The 23,980-nt window shown below is 32.6% G+C and overlaps 1 pseudogene; it reads right to left on the reverse strand.

The window, feature by feature from the left end:
* Positions 1–397: 397 nt before the first annotated feature.
* Positions 398–23,980, reverse strand: part of LOC128179520 (uncharacterized) — a 45,811-nt pseudogene continuing 22,228 nt past the window's right edge.

Consider the following 23,980-nt stretch of genomic DNA (forward strand, 5'->3'; position numbering starts at 1 on the left):
TCAGTTCCTTTTCACTGGCTTTATAAAATGAAGCTTATCCTTCCTAAATCCATCAATAAAAGTTGACTCCTTTACCAAATAAAAGTTGTTACTGCTGTTGTTACTTGTATCCACTGGCTATATCTGAAAACATTGTGGGGTTTTTTTTCAACACATGACTTAAGGTTTGCTGCTTTACGTAATATCAATAATTTAGTAATATGTATTTTCTTTTTGTTCTTGATCCAAGAAAAGGAGTTTTTCCGTCATTAACACGAAAATGTACGTCGGTTCCTTGACTTATTTAAAGTTTCATAGTGCTATCATTCCCCCAATAACCGGCGATATGTCAAGGAGTTTGTTTCTTAATATCATAAAAGTTAATATTTGCTCTTTGTTTAATAAAAGTTGAATAATGCTTCAATGTCAGCATTCACTGGCTTTATGTAGAGGAGTTTCTTTGTTTGTGTCGCATGAATTAATATCTGCTCCTTTATTTAATGAAAGTTCCACAGTGCTTTAACGTCCCTTTTCCATGGCTTTATGTAGAGGAGTTACTTTGTGTCACATGAAATAATTTCTGCTCCTTTGTCTAATAAAAGTTGTACAGTGCTTTCATGTCCCGTTCTATTGGCTTTTTGTAACGGGGTTTCTTTGGAGTTGTCATATGAATTAATATCTGCTCCTTTGTCTAATAAAAGTTGTACAATCCTATCATGTCCAATATCACATGCTTTATGTAGAGGTGTTTCTTCGTTTTCGTCACAAACATTATAATTTGCTCCTTTTTCTAATAAAAGTTGTACAGTGCTTTCACATCCCCATTTACTGGCTTTATGTAGGGGAGTTTGAACGTATCTGTCACAGGAATTAATATTTGCTCCATTATTTAATAAAAGCTGTAGAGTGCTATCATGTCCCCATAAACTGGCTTTATGTAGAGGAGTTTGATCGTATCTGTCACATGAATTAATATCTGCTCCTTTTTCTAATAAAAGTTGAACAGTGCTTTCATGTCCTCCTTCACTGGCTTTATGTAGAGGAGTTTCTTTGTTTGTGTCACATGAATTAATATCTGCTCCTTTTTCTAATAAAAGTTGTACCGTGCTTTCATGTCCTCCTTCACTGGCTTTATGTAGGGGTGTTTCTTCGTTTGTGTCACATGAATTGATATCTGCTCCTTTTTCTAATAAAAGTTGTACCATCCTATCATGTCCCCATTTAATGGCTTTATGTAGAGGAGTTTCCTTGTTTGTGTCAAATGAATTAATATCTGCTCCATTATCTAATAAAAATTGAACATTGCTTTCACTAAAACATTCAACTGCTTTGTGTAGAGGAGTTCTTTTGCCTGTATCAGATGAATTTATATTTGCTCCTTTTTCTAATAAAAGTTGTACAGTGCATTTACATCCCCATTTACTGGCTTTATGTAGAGGAGTTTCATTGTTTATATCACATACATTGATAGCTGCTCCTTTATCTAATAAAAGTTGTACAGTTCCTTCACTTCGCAGCATACTTGCTTTATGTAGAGGAGTTTTTTTGTTTGTGTCACATGAATTGATATCTGCTCCTTTTTCTAGTAAAAGTTGTACAGTGCTTTCATGTCCTCCTTCACTGGCTTTATGTAGAGGTGTTTCTTTGTTTGTGTCACATGAATGGATATCTGCTCCTTTTTCTAATAAAAGTTGTACCGTGCTTTCATGTCCTCCTTCACTGGCTTTATGTAGAGGTGTTTCTTTGTTTGTGTCACATGAATTGATATCTGCTCCTTTTTCTATTAAAAGTTGTACAGTGCTTTCATGTCCTTCTTCACTGGCTTTATGTAGAGGAGTTTCTTTGTTTGTGTCACATGAATTAATATTTGCTCCTTTTTCTAATAAACATTGCACAGTGCTTTCATGTCCCGATTCACTAGCATTAAGCAGAAGAGTTTCTTTGTTTGTGTCACACATGGTAATCTCTGCTCCTTTTTCTAATAAAAGTTGCACAGTGATTTGATGTCCTCTTTCACATGCTATATATAAAGGAGTTTCCATGTTTGAATCACATGAATTAATATTTGCTCCTTTTTTTAATAAAAGTTGCACAGTGCTATCATTTCCCCATTTACAGGCTTTATGTAAAGGAGTTTCTCCTTCTATTATGTCACATAAATTAATATCTGCTCCTTTATCTAACAAAAGTTCTACAGTGTGATAGCTCCCTACACAACTTGCCATATGGAGAGGAGTTCCAAAGAATAGATTACATTCATTAATGTCAGCTCCATGAGTCAGTAAAAGTTCAACAGTGATATCAATTGACTGATTTCTTGTTTCCTTATTCTTTTGTTCGCTTGTGTCCATATTAAAAGCTGCCAACATCAATGGAGTATATTGATAACCCGGAATGGTTCTCAAATTCACATTATTCTCCACCTGAATCAGCTCCCGCAATATTTCATGATTGTGAAACTCGGAAACAATGTGAATAGGATAATATTCCCCCCATTTTTTCACCAAAAACCATTTAACTTCTTCTTTTGGAAAGACGTTGAACAAATCAATCGAACCATTGCAACAAACCGCAGAAAAAAAAGAAGTATCTTTAAGAGAATTTTGCATTTGCTGTAGAGTTTCTAAACAATGTTTTGATATATTTGTATGGCAAAATACTATGATAGCACTAAGAATTTGCACTTCATATTCATAAAACAGAAACTCAAGTTTGGAACCAAATGATTGTTTTAATTCTTGATTGTTTTTTTGTTTTCTTAACTCTTCGTGAAGCTTTTTTTTGGCAAGTAAGTCATGCAGTTTTTTGGGGCATTCTTTTAATTTTTGTATGAAACATGTAGCAACCTTCTCATTCCTCACACATGGATTTAGAACAACATCCAACAGACGATCTCCAAACACATCATTAAAAAGTCTATCCGCTAGATCGCTAACATATTTATCATTTAAATATATGGTAAATATATCAACTTCTTCTTTTCTATTGTCGTCACTGCTTTCTAAGTTTACACGTCGTCTAAGGAAACCAATATCGGCATACTGTATTGTTTCTGTCGGATAGTCTGTTCCAAACACATAGGTGGTAACTTCCATTACAAAATCGTGATAAAAATGGTAAGTATCGCCAATTTTCTTTACAAAAAATCCCACCAGATTTTTAAGAGTGTCACCAATAGTATGAGGGGCTGTGTTTGTCTTCATTTCACATAATTTCAAAGCAAGTTCGAATTTTTCTCTTAAGCGATCGTCTTTTTGTATATCCTCAACACAAAGCTGATTGTTACACAGAACAAGAAGAACAAGAGCACAGTAGTTTTCTTTGCATTCTTTTCTGAAATAATTTATTTCGTCCTCGCATACCTTTACAGGTTCTTCGAAAAATTGAAGTCCCCTTTTGTGTTCATTTTTGTCGCTAAAATATAACTTGCACAATAACGGAAAATACTCCTCAGTCTTGATAATTTTATTTATATCTTCTTTCGATAAAACACCTTCTGAGTATTTCTCCAATATATTTTGCTTTTCCTCATTATCCAGTTTATGTTGGTCATCACCAAGATCGATGATACATGATGTATCTTTTAATATTCCTCTAACTCTAGCATCATTTAGAATGTACCTCCTACATGATACTAACATTTTGATTTTTCTCAGGCAACCTTTTAACTTCTCCTTATGGTCTTTCCATAACTTATTTTTTTCTTCATCAAAGGATTCATTGCCAATCGGGTCATTGAAAACAAGTAAGGTTCCTCTATTTAAATCATCTGGTGGAGGAAATGCATCTATGACTTCTTTAACGCTCTCTACTGGTTTCACCGTCCAGCCGTCACTCCTATAACTCAACGCTACGTGTTGTATGATGGCTGACTTCCCTGACCCAGAGTTACCGGTCACGACCACCAGGTTCTGACTTTTTATGAGTTTTTCGACTTCTTTACAAGCTCTTGTTGAAAGAAATTTGCTGTTTTCTTCCTGCCACTGCTCAAATATTTCTTGATCAAGTGACAATTCTGAAAGGTAAAATTATTCTCTATTATATTTTGTTAAGCATTTGACAAGACAATTAAAATCCTTTTATCATGATATTAAATCTTTTAAACCCTTTGGCACAATACTAATGATTCTGATAAAATTAGACATTTTAAAAACAGTACTTCAATAACAATAGATCATATGATTAAAAAAAAGGCTTTAGAGTCACAACAGCAAAACCAACTCCATTGAATTATGAATACCTAATCTATTGTAACGATTTTGAACATTAAAATTAAGGTTGATAAGAAAAAAATTAGGAACTCTGATTTCGATTAGGAAATACTTGTAAAGTCTTGGTTAATGACATAGGATAAAAGTATTGACGACACCAAAAGCTCGTGATCGGAAAGAATGTGCAATTCTGCGGAGGTATTTTGAAAGTCTAGATCAACCCGACACTTTGTCTAACCTACGCAACAACGTTATGTATTTCACACCCAAACATATATATTTTTACTTAAATATTAAGCATTTTTTCTGCAGTTGAAGCTATAAAGTCATGGCTTCAATATTGCAACCTAGGTGTGAAAAAAATGTTCTTTAACGTTTTATTATTGCATGTATTCATAACGTGTTATTGGCCGAATAAAGCTTTCGTTGATTTGATTACCTCTATTTTGTCAAATTAAAGAAAATAAAGGTTCCATGATAAGATTAATTTTTTTTATTTTCTTATTTAGATTGATTTGACAAATATTGAAATTTCTCTTTTATTGAATAGTGGGGTTAAAACATGTATTTTTCTTTTCCAAAAAATATTTCTTTTTTTCGAATTGTCTAGAATTTCCCAGTTTTCCCGATTAGAACAAAGAGCACACGGCGATTGTGACCCGGACAGCAGAGGATACTCACTACTGTATGGCACCTGATCCTACATCTAATTTTTTGTAAAGGTCCCATTTTACTCTGCTCATGTTTTGTATTTTCTTTAAAGGTCTTGAAGTGGAACACTGCCCTTCATTATCACATGTCATTTGTATAAAACTTGTTATCACAAATTGGCAACTTTAATATCAGTATTGAATTATATCGACACCACCCCCTTAACTACTTAGTAACTAATTACTGTATTTTATTATGGAGCACTTAATGCCAATACGAGATTTGATATGAAATTCACCGATAGTTTGGAAAATTGACTGGTTCGTGTGCATTTTATATTAAACTATAAAATAATTATAACTTACTGTAAAACCGCAGGAAACCTATGTTTACAACGAGCATGTGTCCATTAAGGATAAACAGGACGGTAGAGTGTACAGTTATTTATCAATGGTCTTTTTCCTTTCTGTCTTTCTTTCTTTCTATCTATTACATTGGAGCACGTCTTCGCTGGCATGGTACATATATAATTGACATTTTTATCGTATTAAATGTTTCATCTAAATTTCAACAGTCAGAGCAAATCACAAGAAGCGAAGTTTTTGATTCCCAAGTAAAATCTTAACAAATCGTTGCAAAAAGTTACGGTTATAACGAAATCAGGTAAAGCGAATTTACAGATAAAGCAAACTGATTTTGAGTCCCGTAGAGGTGACTAAAACGAAAATCAACACCTTTACAGTCCCTGAAACGTTCTATATTCCCACTTGAACGATGAGCGCACTCTAATCGTACCGTGAGCGCACTCTGAACGAACGGTGAGCGCACGCTGAACGGAATTTGGTTAACGCTAATGAACGATGAGCGAACGCAATCAGAGCGCAAAGGGAACGGTGAACGATATGTGAACTCTTTGTGAACGCAAGATGAACGATTTATTCGGAGTGCCTCAGGAGCTAGCCTTACATTGTATTTCGTTGGTAATTAGAAAAATATAGCTAAAAACTACATGTACAGTGCCGCTATCGTGAACGTTGACATAATCCTATCCTATATCCTACAACTTATTCTGCAAAAAATATCTATTCTCTCCTATCTCATACCATTTATGTTTAGGAATAATAATTATCAACGAATAATCGAGGTTTTTTTTTAATAATAAAAATGTATATTTATTACATAAAATATGGTGTTGGTGCATTTTATAGCGTCGACCTGTTTGGACACGGTAGCACCGGGTACGAGCCAGGTCTGTCGCTATCGCGGTAACATTGTAACCATGGACAAGTTACTTTAGTAGTGCACTCTCTCCACCTTGGGGTTAAAATGGGTACCTGGCACATGAGACGAACTGGCTATGTGAATGTAACGCATTAGTGCCGTAATTTGGCAGCTCTGCTTGTATGCTCCCAGGGAGTTGAGGATACTATGGATTGTAAGTGTCCCGCCAGGGAATACCATGTAGAAGTCGTGTGAGGCAATGTACTTTTCGAGCAAGACTATGAATGCCCTACCTTTCTTTAAAACCGAAAATCTTTTGAACGAGGTAACTTAAATACCTGTGAATCGGAAATATTAAATCGTACGCGGAGTGTATACAATTACGTAAACAAACATATTTGTTTTCATTAGCTATATGTAATCAGAGATGTCTCTGATGTATTATAAGAAACAAAGCAGATACAGAACTTTTATTGATTGTTTAAACAAACACTTACATCAATTTGTTTTCCTTATCATATAGTAATTAAAGCAATTGTTATATTAGCTGTATTTTTTAGAATTTTATTTTGCTGCAAATTCCTGCTAGTATGATAGGTCTGCATGTAACCTAAACCTTTATGGTAAATACGATTTGAAAAAAAATCTCTAATTTTTGTCAGAGGAAATATTTCTCTTCTAAGGAATATATAGCAATTCAATGCTTGTACAGGACGACAATAATTCAATTTTGCTCCAAATAAGACTTCTAAATTGCCTTTTCCACAAAACATGGCAAACAGAAATTTAAAAACCATGATATATTTGTCATTTTAGTAGTAAAAAAATTTTTTTAGTAAAAACTAAATTCAACATCATGAAAAATGCAGCTCATATTGCTTTAAGTGAGTCTCTAATCGGCTGATATGTTCGGCGATAAAAGTCAAGATTCAGGAAATCATATTTACTTTATAAATCACTTTAAAACATCGCATTTTTTGATAATCTTTAAATTTACATGCATTGATAGTTTGCTTACATGTTGATCTGCTCAGTTTATTGTCGAGCGTGAATACGTTTGTGATCGGACATCGAAGGAATTATATAAATTGTCAAAAGGTCACAAATACAACGCCTGTTTCTTATTTATAATTGTCTTTTTTTATAGGAGTCGAATGGTTCGTTGATTGAATTCTTCTTTTTTTTAATGACTGAAGTCATTAAATGACAAAAGCAATACATGTTATTTGTGTAGTAATTTATTGCTGTATTGTGTTACAAATGTACCTAAAATTTTCCCAGCAACTGCATACATTTGTGCCATTTTCCAATGGTTAAAAATGTGGCGTGCACCAATGTGTTTCATATGTTTTTTTTTAATAATGCCTGTTTTGGAGGGTGACAGTTAAAATTTACACCTTGAGAGAACCATTTTCAACGAATATCTTAATTTTAAAGAAAACGTCACTCCTTTTATTTTATTATTTTATTTATTCGCATATTTTTTTTCAAACGCACATTGAATGGCCTTTTTTTATAGGAATGACGTACAAAACATACAACAGTATTGATTCTGGTAGTAAAAAAAAATACAAAAAAGGACCTGCTCAAGAACATTCTACGGATTAAATTCTGATTAAAATGATGTGTCATGTGTAATATAAGTTACCTTCTACTTTAAAGCACTAGTTCTTTTCTCATTTTGCTGTGACCGATCCTTTCATTTTGGAGTTCCGAATGGAAATGAATGGTAACGGACTGAACGATTAGTGAACGCTGAACGAACGGTGAATGCAATGTTAATGTTTGGTGAACGCACATTGAGCACACGATGAGCGCTTTGTGAACGGTGAGTGAGAACAGTGCGGAGCGAAGAGCGCATGTGAACGCACGATGAGCGTACTGTGAGCGCACGGTGAATACCGCGGAAAAATGGGAAAGTAGAAAGTTTCAGGGACTGTATTACGAATTTCTTTACAGATTAAAAAGTTTGCACCACCATTAAACAAAATAGTTTGAATGAATTTTTTCAAATAATTTTTTTTTTGATTCATAATCCGATTATTAAAGGTTTGAAGAGAATGAATGTTTCTTTTAATCCTCAATTAACACAAATTATAATCTGGTTAAAGAAAACATGTATATAGTGATTTCGCTATAGTTATACTACAACTTCGTTATACGGATAAAATGAATTACGGATATAACGAAGTAAATCTAGGACTTTTTATAACCGAGTTTCACTGTAGAGAGAATCATTTTTGTGAAATAATTCTTCTAAAAAATTGATACAGATTAAGAAATAATACAGAACTGTGTATTACTCTCTTGTTAGGCTGAAGAACGGCTCGTCCAGGAACACTTAGGGAGTTTGTTATACAGCCATTCATCATATTATTAAGAAGGCATTTTTCCAAAAATCATTGCACTTATGGAACAATGGAGAAGAAAGAAGAATTCTTACTCCAATTGGTCGTGTCACTGTCATTAAGAGTTTGTTAATTCCAAAACTAAATCATTTATTTATATCGTTTCCTACTCCCAAAAAGGAGATTGTATCATTTATATGCAAGGCTATTTTTGAGTTTATATGGAAATCCAAAACAGAAAAAGTTAAAAGGTCTCTTATAACACAAGACTACTTGTCAGGTGGTATGAAAATGGTAGATGTAGGAAGTTTTATTACATCACTTAAATGTACATGGATTAAAAGGTTAACTTGTTCACATAAACAATGAATGGATATTTTCTATGCTCTCAATGGAGATGATATTTTACGGAAATTGTATGATTTTGGAGATAAATTTGTGTTTGATTGTTTGTTAAAAGAAAATAACGCCTTTTGGAAAGATGTTTTGATTGCTTGGTCATGTTATATGAAATCTTTTACTTACTCTCCGCACTTTAAAAACAAATTTCATTTTATTCCAGTGTGGTATAACTCTAATATAAAAGCTAACAACAAACCAGTCTTTTTTTTAAATCCTGGTATGAAAAAGGAATAAAGGTTTTGCAAGATTTTTTTGATGATGATTGTAATCTTTTAGACTTTGGAGTTCTTAAAAACAAATACAATCTATCTGAAAGTTGTGTGATGCAATACAATAGCATTGTTACAGCCATTGCAAAATTTTTGAAATCATTGTTAATAGATAGGTCTTCTTTCAAAAGACTTCCTAATCGATATGTACCTTTATTTTTTGAACCTCTCATATCTTCTGAAAAATGTTTAAAAATCTTTTATAAGTTTTTGAATAAATATGAGGCTATTCCAACCTCAATCAGCAAGTAGAAGACAGAGCTTATGCTATATGGAGTAGACACAATATCAGTGCAAGAGGTTTTTAAAATTTATTATAAAACCACTAGTGATTCTTCTGCCCAGTGGTTACTATTTCGAATTTTGCATAGAATTGTTCCTGTTGGAAAATACCTTAAGAAAATTAACATTAAAACTTCTGATTGTTGTGGTTTTTGTATGGAAAATGTTGAAACAATAATACATGTTTTCATTGCTTGTGATAAAGTACAAACACTCTGGAGTGATTTAAGTCTTCATATATACAGAAAAACCTCTGAGAGAGTTGATTTAATGTTTCGAATGTTATTCTTGGTGATCTACCATTGTCAAACAATAACAGGGTTATAAACTTCATAATTCTATATGTTAAACAATATGTTTTTATATCCTTAATGCAAAACAAAATGCCAAATTTTTTTGGATTACTCAGTCATTTAAGAATAAAATATCATGTAGAAAAATATGCTGCTATCCAAAATCAAAAGCTGCGCAATTTTGAAAAATAGTGGCTTACATGGAAAAAAACATTTTAGATTAGTTTATGATATTATGATTATTACTATTCGTATTATTATTTGTTATTTATTTATTTTATTTTTTGGGGGGGGGGGGGGGAGTTGGAAGCAAAGTAACCATTTACCACTAATATTGAAAAATGTATGTAAATATACTTGTGTGTGAGTGAGTATGCATGTGTATACAATTTAATAATGTCAAAGTTAGTATTAGTATGTATGGAACAAAAATAATAAATTATATAAAAAAGGCATTTTTAAAATCTTAACTTTAAGATAAAAAGTTAATATTTTTATTCTGTATATTTAGAGAGAGAGAGAGAGAGAGAGAGAGAGAGAGAGAGAGAGAGAGAGAGAGAGAGAGATAGAGATCCGCTGTAGAATTTAAAAATTATTTGATAAACGAATTAATCAGTCAAAGTATTAGATACGACATATTAAAACGATTTTGTTTACTCACCGGTTTAGAGTTTATAATACATTGCATATGAATGAAATTAATTAACTGAAATCTTAACCTTATAAGACATTATTGTAAATAATTGCATTCATGTAATTTGTGATATGTTTTGTCAAAACAACATTTTAGGTATTTGAAGTTTTATAAAATTTCGACCATATTTTTGTGTTTTTAGCATTACTTTTTGTAACCGATATGAATCAAACAATCAGAACGTGCTAATATGTCACGTAATATTTAGCGCCACTTCAAAAAACTGTTTGTAAACAGATAATCATTTATTTAAAATCTACGATGTGGGGGCGATTTTTTGATCCCCTGTGAGATTTTTGAAAACAAGAGCGTTAATGATTTAATTGGTCTTACACAAAAAGTAAGTTGTGTGTGATGTGATCACTGTAATTCCCCGAAACAAGGCAGGCTCCGTCCAAACCGTCGACGAGAACGAATGATGTGTGCATAATCGGACATTCGTCGTCTGACGAATTTCACAACCATAAATGTTAGTTTTAACAATTTAAAACTTAATCGGAACCCACTTTAAGTAGAATTCAGAGCTAAGGGAGGCCGTACTTTTCCTCGATTAGCGCACTGTCCGGAATTCTTGAACTTTCAAAATCCCCCGGCTGTGTGTTTTATACAAAGGGGGAAATGACTTGTGCCACACAAAGCCAGAAAAGGTGACCACGGACATTTTGTCGTATGTTCAGTATCTAACAAATGGTGTTGGTATTTGGAATCTGATAATATGACAGATCCTTAGGCGACAGCCCTGGGCCTCACGTGCATCGTACAACGCCGATGTAGTAAACGTCAAGAGACAGCTCAAGGCAGAGGCGGAAAAAGGCATGGAATCCATTTCTGGGCACTTCGTGGTTTTTGGACGGACCTAACCTACTTGGGAAAGGATGGGGTTCATGATGCTGCCTTCCGCCACATGAAGAAATATCTTCACATGCAGCATAAGAAAAGCCGTTCCTTATCATTCAAGATAATTAAGAATATGTATATACATGTATGGTCTGTTAACATTTGTAAATACCCATATACATTGCACAAACTAAGAGATGAAATGTTACAAAAAGGCAGTCTTGAAAATTGACTTGGCTACTAGACATTTAGACAGCCACAAGCTTGCCCATCAAATTTGCCTACGCGTGACTTATTATCACAATGGCAAGAGTTTTAATGCAGTGTTCATGTTTTATCCTTCTTTTCCTTATGCAGAGCAGTGTAAGTTTGATACATACAGAGTAGTGGGTATTTTCATTTGCACATGCAAAGTGTTGTCTGTCCTTCATTCTTGTGATTTATGTATTGCACATACACATTGTGTAGTGTTTATTTCACATGCTGAGTCATGTGAGTTAATTATTGCTCACGCAGAGTCGTGTGTATTTTTCATGTTCACATGCAGATTCGTGTGAGCTTACTATTGCTAACGCATAGTCCTGTGTATTCCTTATTATCACATGCAGTGTCATGTGTATTTTTTATGTTCACATGCAGAGCCTTGTGAGTTTCTCATCGCTCACACAGATTTGTGTGTAGTTTCCATGTTCACATGCAGAGTCGTGTGGGTTTACTAATGCATATGCAGAGTCGTATGCAATGGTCTAATTTGTGTTTATTATCCTTTTCCACATGCAGAGTCGTATGCAATGGTCTAATTTGTGTTTATTATCCTTTTCCACATGCAGAGTCATAATAATTTCATTGCAAAATAAGAAAAGTATTTAAAGCAAATTTTGTCGCGGATGGTAAGCAAACGACAATTCAATTTTAAGAAATAAACGCTTTAAATCACATATTTTTGATTCAATATTGTTTAAAATAAAACCCAAAATGGTTATTTAAAGCAATCAATCGATAAATTTCAACAGCGATTTCTTAACTAAATCGAAATAAGGAAAATAATGAAAGCATGAAGAATGGGCGGAGCTTACTTCATGAAAAGTCACGTGATATTCATGAGCTGAAGTTCTCTTACATTGCTTTTTTAAATACTTGCATTCCTTTCAATTAAGATAGAACAGATTAAATCTGTTTACCGATGGACCCTAAAACCCTAATTAAGTAACGCAAGAGGAAATCATTATATTGTTAGGATATATAAAGGTATTATACCTAATTTGGCTTACATAATTAACCTTTCACAAAAAAGTTCTCAGTAAAGGGCTAAAGATAAATGACTCAAGAACCCTTTGGTCCCTTAATTTAAGAAGCCAGTCCCCTTTTCTTGAAATCAAATTAACGGTCATTTAATTCTGAACACATTTTGTCAACAAGTGTTTAGAAATTCGTTACCGTTCTTGAGATATATGGGAAAGAACGTTTTAGGGGCCGATCCCTTATCACCTTATAGGGGTTATTTAACGAAATTTTGAAGGTTGCATATTGTTAAGAACATCATTTTAAACAACTTTTTTCTGTACTGCATTTCGAAATATTTTTCCGTTCTGAGATATGGGTGATCAAAATGCCCTTAAAACCCTTAATTACGTAACGCATTATAAAATCATTACATTGCTTGGATACATAACTGTAAGATAAACATACATACATCTATAACATTTCAAAAAATATCTTTCAGTAAAGAAATATAGGTAAAAAAACATGTTGAGCCCTTTGGTCTCCTTATATGAGATGCCAGTCCCTTTTTCTTGATATTAAATAAACGGTCTAGAAAATATAAACCTTTTTTTATATTACATGTCTTAACAAAATACTTTTCAGAAAAGAGATATACAAAGAAAACCCGAAAAATAACGACATTTTTAAATCTCAATTTTCCGGTCGAGGCGAGCTTCGTCGTCTTTTGAGTCAGACAAAATGAAAATCAAAATCTTCAATCATTATCCTCTGAAAATTGCTAAAACGTCAATATCTCAAAAACGGAAATGACGTCAATAAAATTAAAGATTAGATTGGTATATGTCATATCTTAAAGTTTAATGAAAATCGGTTCAGTCGTTTTTGAGAAATCGCACAAAATTTGTCGGAAAAAAAGAAAAATGGCGACGAAAAAGAAACAGAACGAAAACAAAAAGGTCTTCCGTTGTAAACCGAAGACTTTAATGATATCACCTTTGAAATGTTGCATGCATCATCAGTAGCTGTGTTTATTGTTTTTAGAAATTTCAAAACAAATAAAACTCATGACCTTTTTCAAATCCATCTAAAGGATTCAGGTAATGAAGACGTGTGCCCAGTAAAACACTCTCCAAATATGTTCAAATTTTTGGTCATAAGTCTGTTCCCTTGTTTCAATTCATGGGAGGTGAGCCAGCAACCTATGCATCTTCAGAACATAATTCGTTTCATTGGTTTGAACCCTGCCCTTTACAAGGGTCACAGTTTCAAAATAGGGACAGCAACTCATGCAACACACTTAGATTATTCTGAAAACTGCATTCAAAAGATGGGAAGATGGAAATCGGATGGAATTCATAGATATATTCGGTTATCAAGCTTTACATTTAAAATCCATCCTCTCAAAAAGTACAATGACTATTGCGGTTAAGTGCAATGTACGAATTCTTAATGCAAGCCACAGATCAGACGTCAACCGATGTATCTTTTTAGTGTTGTTTACATATACATGTAGTTTACTTAATTTAAGAAAGAAATAATTCAATAATTAATAACTTTAAAGCAGCTATTGTGTTATCTAGTCGTTTGTTTCCCATATTATATTCGTGGTGCCAAATTTAGTTAAGATGTTTGCTCCACCACCTTTACCCCATCTAACATTTGAGTTAAGAAATGAAGATAGTAATATTTCTATTGATCGACGTATTAAAGAAAAAATTGACCGGAAAACTTCATCAGGGCGCGTAGTGATTTAATGAAAAAGTTTTCAGGTCAATTTTTTCTTTGATACGTCAATCAATAGAAAAATTATTAGCTTCATTTCTTATCATTCAATAAAACATTTTCAAATAAAAAAATGTTAAGTGTAATTGATCAAAAATGTAAATAATGTAAATGAAGCGGCGCGTATGAATACAAAACAACAACAGCAATAATATTCAAAATGGAGGCGCCTTCAGCTGATGCAGAGCTATTGAGCTGAATTTAATGGATTGAACACTAATAGTGAGTTAAAATCTGAACCGGCTGAATTGAAAACGAAAGGAAAATACATGCGATAGCTTGTGATATTATTCACTGTGCGGAAAAAACTCGTAATAAAACTAGTTTTCATGCGAGATCGCTGGAATATGCAACTTGTCATAACCATCAAAGGAAAGGTGATCGTGGACGAAAATAGCTGATATGTCGACAGAGAATAGTATGTATAAGCGACTTTTGTAAACGTTGTGGTAACTAGATAGCCAATGATGTACTTAAATGGTATATCTGCCGCTTGCAATGCGCCGAAGGAGTTGATGCATTACTCATAGCTTTTCTTTACGACGCTTATTTTGATGACCGATCATGTACGTGTGTAAATATAAAAATCATCGTTACCAAATTTGAACAGCAGTGTTACCGTGAAAGTTAATAGGCCTATATGTTCGTTTTACTATTCCTGGAAAAGGAACAGCCAGCCTCGCTGTAAATGTTGATTGATCTCAAGCAGACGAAATCGTGAGACGACGCTTAATTTTCTATTTCGTGAATCAAATAATGTGTTTTGTTTAATTTTGAAGGTTATAACTTTCAAGTTTTTATATTCACAAGGTTGCATTTTGTTTGCTGTCAATAAAACAGACACAACTTTACATTTTGTTGACAGTGTTTATCTTGGAAATTCCCGTCCTATAAATAGTGTTAGACCAGAACAGTTGCGAAAAGTAGATCCGGCAATTTTGTTTTGATGCAGGTATCAAAGAAATTTTCTAACCAATCAGAAGCGCCGATATCTCATCAAACGAATAAATATTAAATGATACACAAGTCAGATGTCAATTGCTGTGCCCTCATAGTATCTATCTGTGTGATATGTCAATTGGGGGTTTCAATATCAATATCCACAGACTGTTTTTTGTATTCTAGTCCCATTCTAACTTACAATCACACAGATCGAAAGTCAACTGCGGTGTGATTTATAGGTAACTATTATTATTCCATTATTTTGTTACTTTTCACAGAAACACAAGTCAGAGGTTAACTGGTGTGTTTATGTCAGTTTATATGAAAATGAATTATTTTTCTATTTAGTCACTATATGTTTCATTAATTAACATGTCCCTACTGGTTCCTTCACCATGGTGTGGACTTTGCATGCTAGTTGGGAAATGTATAATGACAGGTGATCGTTTTGGTTTTAGGAGTTTTTGGTAAGCTGTGTTACTTTTTATCACCAAAAAATATCTGATGTAGCATATAGTCTCAACATCATACTGTATGTTTAACACACACTTGCAATTGTAATGCAAGTAGTACGGGTAGAGTATTGTATACATCTGATAGTTTTAATTTTAGCATATATTAATGACTGCCGTCATGAGAAAAGGGCCCTTATCTTTTGACGTCACAATGCTCAGAAAACGACGTCAAAGTTGAGGCAATGTAAACGCAGTTTTTTTTTATTTTCTGTTTCTATTTTTTTCTGCGTCTGTTATGATTTCCGAATAACTAGAGTCTGGCTTTGAGCGTATAACTGTATTTCGATGATACTGAAGTGAATGTTTATGTGTGTTTGGCAATAAAAAAATCCGAGAATCGCGATATTTCTTAAAACTTCGGAATACTGTATGCAACTTTATGCACTCTATAAACGTCGATCATTTAATTTGTCAGTTGTTTAAAATCGATAATCACCTGGCCAATATTTGTATTAAGAGAGAGAGAGAGAGAGAGAGAGAGAGAGAGAGAGAGAGAGAGAGAGATTTATTCATTCCTTTAACGTGTAACATCGATCATAAGAAAATTAAATTTAGCCAACATGTAAAAATGTTACTTTCCACTAAGTATAAGCTACGTCTATCGGCACAGTACTACTAATTAGTGCAAAAGAATGCACAAAATTAATGCAAAAGTCTTATTGAAATTTATTTGCAATCTTGCATGTAAAAAAAGGTAAATAATGCCTATATATAATTAATTATTTCAACGAAACGATTATAGTTTATAAAAATCGCATCAAAAAAATACAACGGTACGCGTGAACTTACAAACCGATTGAACAGAAGTGTAGATTCAGCACGAGGGGTGGCTTTTGTATTTTGTTGGTCTGTAGTATTTGATACACTTAATTAGGGGTGTACGAGTATATATGAACATAAACAAAAAGTAGCGATCAATACCGAAAAAAATTAACATAACTCGCGTTCTGTAATGTGGCTATCTTTATAGCCCGCATGTATCACTGAAGAAAGCATTTTATTGTTTGTATTCACATCCTTTATTTAATAAATAAATGAATTGAATTGATCGAAAAAGGTAAGTAAAAGTCACTAGATTATTGTTAATGTACACCCGTACGTTTGATAAAAGCTGTAGCCAAAGGGTCTTATATGGGAATTTGAGTTTGGCATCATCATGCAATCCGTGATTTTTTATAGGGTGCTGAAGATTTTGACCGATCGGTAAACTGCGTGGTTAGAACTGGACCGAGTAGACTTCAGTCCTGTCTGTTTCCATACAGCAGTGAATTACAATCAATTTTTGTAAGAAATAGAGGGAATCATACTTAGTGGATGTAAATATTAATCTATTAATATAAGATGCCGTTTTTGTTAAACTCTTTTTTCTCAAATCAACTGTCCATATTCTTGTAGTTGTAATTTTTTTTCAGTGAGACAGTCAAAGCCGATTGTTTTCCATCGGTAATTTTATAAGTATTAAGTACTGATAACGTATAAAAGAAAAATTAAAGAAATCATGACAATAATTGAACACCATAACATCCGAGTTTCAAAAACAGCTATAATTGATTTCAAACTTGCATCAGAATTATGAAGATGCTTAAAAAGTAATATTAGTAAATATGCGATAAAATTTCCGTGCAAAAGGTTAATTAAAAAGAAGACATATTTGTCTTTTTGAAAATAAATTCGTGTTTGCAATTTGACAGTGCCCCGAAATTGTGGAAACATAGGCATCGAATTTGACCATCTTTATGTTTGATACATGTTTGCTTATTTAATTTGCTTCTCGGCAGCTTAAAAAACTTTGATTTACTTAAAGGTTGGGGAGAAGTTTGATATTTGTTTTTCTTATATATCCTTAATATCTGTTTTATGGGTGGGTTATTGCATGTGGAGTCATCAGAAGTGTGCAGAACATAACTATATCTGGATATTCAAAATGTTTTGATCTCTTTTGTAAAAACTGCAAGAAAATCGAGAATTGTAGAAAATTTTATTCTACTTCAAACAATTAAAGACGATGAAAGGAAGTATCTAGTAGAAGAAAAGAATCAGTGTAAAAAAATTACGTTCGTGACGTCGTGACGTTTTCAACGAGCTAATTCAAAGTCGTGTTAACATCTTTTACTAAAATTGTCATAAAATGCTTAAAATACACAAGATCTTGGATATCTTAGTATATTTGTATTCAGAAAGACTTGACTAATCAGAATTGACAAAAAAGTGAGTTTGTGAAATTTTGACCTTAAGGGCCCTTTTCTCATGACGGCAGTCGTTTTTGGTTTTCTCCCATTCCTGTCTATGCCTGCCATAATCTGACTAGTCTACCTCGTATGGGCTCTGCAAACATGCTATTCACTTTTGATAACTATTCTTTGTTTTATCAATATTTGGTTGTATGCAAATGTTGTATATAAATTATTATAAATTTTAGTTTTGTACAGGGGAGGTCACATTTCGAACTTTGTTTGATCTTACATCCAATGTCGGATGATCTCACTATTGTGAAGACCTCCCATTTAGTCTGTTTTTCTTTATTGTCAAATAAATTGACAATATTCACTCAAACATGTGTTATGTTCTTGATAGTCCCCGCCAGATCATCAATATTACATTATATCAACTATGTAAGACATTGTATAATATCTAAATTAAGGTGATATACTGACAATTTGAAATGTTCATGATTACAACTTTGATCGGATATATTTAAAAATGGATATTTAACAAACTGCCCCATTTATCTTCAGGTGAAGTTAAACTTGAAAGACATAAACACAATCAAAATATCTTCAAAAATTAAGACAAACTAGAGGAAATGCGAGCTAAGCAATATCAATTTTAGTTCAAATATTTATTCCAATTAAGTAAAATAAGCTGATAGACATTCCGATATTCTATAATTTAATTAAAAAATAGAAACTTCATGTCTTAAACGAACATAAATAAAAGTCATGATTAACAATAATTACGTCAATACCTTTTGACGCCCCACATAAATATTGGAAATAACCATACAACAATCTCTCTCTCTCTCTCTCTCTCTCTCTCTCTCTCTCTCTCTCTCTGATTTTTAGAGAAAGGGGCGATTACTCTTCGGGTTAAAATGTATCGGGGAGAATCTCACAGGGCGAGCAATATAACTTCGATTCGCAAAGCACACAATATTATCACTTATTTAAATGTTTATACTGTGTGTGGGATAATCCATCAAACTTAATTGAATCATTACATATCCATTATATAATATATACGAGATAGTACGACATTAATTTGTAGGTAAGAGCATGCACAGGCGATCTTTATTTAGAAGTTTTATGTCGCTAGCATACAGGTTTTTCAGATTCATGATTTGATTGGTAAATCTAAATATTTTGGATTTCGAACCTCGAATTTTGAATCTCGTATCTCGAATTTCGAATCACAAATGATCATTCTTGGCTTACTTCCAATTGTTACAGCGAAGACGATATAGTTGGCACATATTGACTTGTTTTACTTGCTTCTTGTTTTGACAGGACTCATACATTTTTGTTATGCAAACAAGGTTAGTGCCATGTTTTTTGTTTGCATTGGTTCAACATACTGGTAAAAGTTCTTTTTAAAGCTGTTATTTGTTCTATCAGCTTATTCGCTTTAATAATAAATAAACAGTTCCTAACGTTTGTCACATTTTATTTAGGTCTAAACTATTCAAAATCGAAAATGTAAACCAAAAAGTGACCTGAGCTTTGTTTACACAAAAAGAGTTGTAATCTCTGTATCTTTTTTGTTCCTCTACGACTGACACTCAAAGATAATGGACTATTAAGATGCCTTACTGAAGCATTGCATACATTAAAAGGAGACAAAATGATCAAAATTAAAATGCAGAAACACGCAACATGTGTATTATTAGTAGGTCAACAAGTCTATCCAAATATCCATTTTATTCACAGTGGGAGTGGATTATCACTAGTTTATGACCCTGAAATTACAGGTCTTAGGTAAGGAAACATCGATGCTTCCAACCCGAGCAAATAATCCCCTTATTTAAATAGTTTACTTTAAGGAGATCACATAAAGATGGTACAGCACGTATTCTTCACACTGGTAGTGGTTAACCACTAGTATTAATCCCTGACAATTCCAAAACACGAATTTTAAATGCAATTCAATTTGAATAGCGAGTTGCAAACTTGTTCCAAAAATCGATTGGTAAAGAGATTTGTTTCTCTGTTTTATTTTGATAACTATTTGATAACCATTTTGGGTCACCTCTAGTCAAAAAATCATAATTCTACTCAAAAATTTATATGTCACGATGCAAAGTAAACAATATTCAATAAAAAAATTAATTAATGAAATCCAATTTTTGCCTAAAATAATTTTCTTTCATGCTATATCTCAAATTGTTATCCCTACTTTCTTAACTTTTACAGGAAACGTTAGATTTATGTATATTTGTATGCACAGTTTTACAAAGATGTCATTACTAATATATTTTTATTTGGGTTATTACTCTTACATTTTGAAACAAGCTTAATATATGATCTAGTGTTCATTATATACTGGTGTTTTATGCCATCTGTAAGGCATGGGTTTTTTTTAAACTTTGACTTAAATATTACTTCTATATTCACTACATATTTGCAACTTAATAATGTATTAAAGTCATAATTATCTTATAGTTCAAATCATAAATATTCGTTGATTTTGTCAAAAAATTAATTTCCATGCCAAATGTTAGCAACTATTTCAGGAAAACGTTCATATCTGTTTAGGGCTCTATATTTAAAAAATTGAGATGTGACATGGGTCACAAATAAAAGAAATGATCATTTGTTGCCCCCATCTTTATATCTATTAAGCGGTTTCGGATTATTGACTTTACTTGAATTTTAAGTGCCAACAACTTTAGATATTATTGCATATGACCATTCCAATGTGGTCATTTTAAATATTATATATATCAAATTTCAAATTGTTATCACATATACATTTAATTAATATAAATATAAAATATTGTTGTTGGTTTTTTTAAAATAACTATACCTTGCGTAGTAGATATTTTGTTTGACTTTTTAATCTCTTCTACATTTTCTGCAAGAATAAAGATGAAATCTATAAATATATTTTCAATCCTGTAATGTATATACCAGTTATTTGAATATACAACATTACTCTATTCACTTTTCGATTATCAAAGACCATCACACCTTTAAAAAAGTTAAGTTTTATTGTTATGTTAATTAACCAAAACATACAATGTGCCTATTATACATTAATTTTATCTTATTATTCATTTGTTAAACCAACATGTCTGTTACCCTTCAGATTTGAAAAAACACTTTGCAACTCTCAATACCCTATGTAAGAATGAAGATCAATTCTTTAAATGTATAGAATTTTTTTAAGATCTTTTTTGATACATTATCGTTATTTAAACAGTGCTTACAGTTTACATGAATATGCAGCTTCACTTTCTTGAAACTAGAGGCCAATGGGCAACGTCACTCGCCTGAACAATAGTCCATTTTATCATGTTATCGGGACCAGGTATTAGTCTAGTGTCACAATTTAAACAATTTAGATCTACTTCTTCAATGGATGATTGCATTCTAGTGATTTTAGCATTGTAGTTCTTGCGAATAAGATTTTTAGACAATATATTTCAATGTTATATCCCCTTTTGGGACCTCAAATATTAGTGTTGGGGTCATGATTTAAACAATTTATAGTCTACATTATTTAAAGATTCTTGTGTAGTATTCTTACAAATTGTAGCATTGTTGTTCTTGAGATGAAGATCTTTTAACATTTTCCCTATATTTCTATCTCAAACTTTAAACCCCTTTTGGACCCCAGTATTAAACCGGGGCTCACTATTTTATCAATTAGATCTTATATTATTTAAGGCTTTTTGCATAGCAATCTCATAAACTGTAGCGCCATAGTTCTTTCGAAGAAGATTTGAAAAAAAAATATAACTTATATATTTCTGTTAAACTTAAATCCTCTCTTGGGGCCCAAGTGCAGTGGCAGCAACGTTATTGTTGACCAACGACACGCAGATTCTGATACACGTACGACCACGCACGATACACGAACAATTACGCAGGATACACAGACGACCACTAACTTACTGAATATTTTCACGATACACAAACGATTACGATCAAACCCGTACAGGAACGATTCTACACCATTTAACAAGCAAAAATCAAAATTAATTTTTAAGACCAGAATTAAGAAAACGAATTGATTTAAATTGTTCTTCAATATGCAAGTGTTTTATTCAAAAGCGGCATACATGTACAGTAGCCATGCAGTTTTATTATAACGAGAAAGCGATATGATAGGATCCATACACCTATTAAACTGTTTTGTCTTCACAACGAATATTAACTTCTATTATATGTTAAAAAAATTAAGTGTAAAAAATGAAGATAATGCATAATCTACACGAAATTATTTACATACGAGTTGATGTTTATGTAATCCGAATTCCTTACGTAAAATTAACTAATGCGAGATACAGGTAAATTTGTTACCTTGTTGAAAAGAATGTCGATTTTATACATCTCATATTTCCATAATTCACGGCACACAATTCAAATGATTGAACTTTATTTATTCTAAATTTTAAAGCGTCTTAATACATGTTAAATCTTATTTTGTTTATACAATGTAACAGAGAGGAATGCGTATCATATTTTCATTTGAAAGAAAACTTATTTAGTAAGTGTTTAGTTTTGTACGGGGAATGGGTTAACTTGCTCACTTAACCACTTTCATTTAACGTGTCTCTCTTGCAAATATGATGAAAATTATGTCTCAAGATACAATGGATGCTCAATATAAACCGATTACAAAACCATGAAAACGAACTCGACCGTTCAAAGGATTAAATGAGCTGTTAAGATACTATTTAAAGACAAATGAGAAGATTTTTCTTTAAAAAAAAATAGCGCTGACCTGATATATGAATGTTAACAACTGTCAGTATTCTTCTGCAAAAAAGTTTTAAATCTATATTGTAGCGTGGTTTTAAACGCAAACCAATATTTCTTTAATATACGCACGACCCCGCACGTTACATGAACGATCATAACGGTACATGAACTATTTAACACGATTGGCTGGTCAACAATAATGTTACATTGTACCACTGTATTAATAAGGGGGCACCATTGTTTGCACAATTTATAATATACATTATATGAGAATGCTTGCATAGTAATCTCACAAATTGTAGCATTGTAGTTCTTGAGAAGAAGGTTTTAAAACATGTCCCTTATATATATATACATTTCTCGCATAAACACCGGTGTGAGATCGGTTTGTCCAGTGTGAGTCAGCAGTGAATTTTTCTGTCTTACACTGTGTATTACTATGCCGCTGTGAAATGTAAACAAACATTGTGTGCTGCAAGAAAACGATAAATGATGGAATTAGCTAATCTATAAAGTGTTTAGATGACTACAATTCAATCACATTAAAGATGTCAAACATCATTTTTTATGTAGAATAATGCGAGAAAAATAATCATTCATTACATACTTGAGTGGGATAGTGAAATTCCACATGGAGCCAATATTCACGTTCTAGGACTCGGCAGAGCCTCGTCCTAGACTTTGAATCTTGTCCCCTCGGTGGAATTTCACTATCCTACACTCGTAATAATGAATGATTCTGTTAATCTCAAACTTTAAACCCCTTTCATTGGCTCGAGTTTTAGTCCGGGGGTCACAATTTTAACAATGAAGAATTTACATTATGTGAGCATGGTCGCATAGTAATATCACTAATTGTAGCATTGTAGTTCTTGAGAAAACCATTTTTGAACATTTTTCTCATATATTTATATTTCAGACTTTAGTTCCCTCCTGGAGTCCCATAATTAGTCCGGGGATCGCAATTTTAACGATTAAGAATTTATATTATTTGAGGATGTTTGCATGTTATTCTCACACATTGTAGCGTTTAATTATCGGATAAAAAGGGTTTTTAATCATTTCCTCATATATTTAAATGTTACACTTTGAACTCCTCTTGGTACCCTAGTATTGGTCTTGGAGTCGTGTTTTAACAACTTAGAATGTTCATTATATCTACCAACTATGGTATACATATTGACATAACAGGTGCAGTGGTTTTTGGGGAGACGATTTTAAAATATTTTCCCTCAATATGTTTAACATTGTACCCCTCTGGGGGCACCAGAAATGGTATTGGAATCCCAATTTTAACAACTTAGATATATCACTATCTGAGAATGTTCGCATAATAGTTAATATAAATTGTAGCGCTATAGTTTTTGAGAAGATTTCAAAAATGTTTCCAAATGTACTGACATAATCAAT

The sequence above is a fragment of the Crassostrea angulata genome, chromosome 4, assembly GCF_025612915.1.
Source record: "Crassostrea angulata isolate pt1a10 chromosome 4, ASM2561291v2, whole genome shotgun sequence".
NCBI classification, from domain to species: Eukaryota; Metazoa; Mollusca; class Bivalvia; order Ostreida; family Ostreidae; genus Magallana; species Magallana angulata.